Raw genomic sequence first — 484 nt, forward strand, 5'->3', positions numbered from 1 at the left:
TGAGCAAGGGGACGGAAGTGCTATATATAAGAAAGGTCGCTCAAGATGGCCGCTCAAGTGTCTTTAAAATTCATTGGTTTGCGCTGTTCCCCCACTTTGCGCTGTTCTCCTACTTCGTCAAAAGAAAGGTCGCTCAAAATGGCTGCCATGACGTAGTTCCGTCCCCCGGCTCAGCCTACCCCTACTACCGATACCTTCTCTCCTGTCTTTTTATTCAATGATATATCATGGTATCCTTGTTGTCCATCAAATGTTAAACAAAGATAAAAAGATAAATCTTGCGCATAATGCGCTTTGCGGAACGCAGCCAGACTTAGAGCACAGTATAACCAGTAGGTCCACTTCGTGTCGGTACCTTTGATCTCCTTTTCCGGATCACGTGAGCATCCATCATGTTAAATCCAGGACCGAATTGAGAAAAGTGACTCACAAGTAATAAAACAGATAAGTAATATGGATTCAGATCGGAAGAGCACACGTCTGA

The sequence above is a fragment of the Wasmannia auropunctata genome, unplaced genomic scaffold, assembly GCF_000956235.1.
Source record: "Wasmannia auropunctata unplaced genomic scaffold, wasmannia.A_1.0 LD325835.1, whole genome shotgun sequence".
Lineage (NCBI taxonomy): Eukaryota > Metazoa > Arthropoda > Insecta > Hymenoptera > Formicidae > Wasmannia > Wasmannia auropunctata.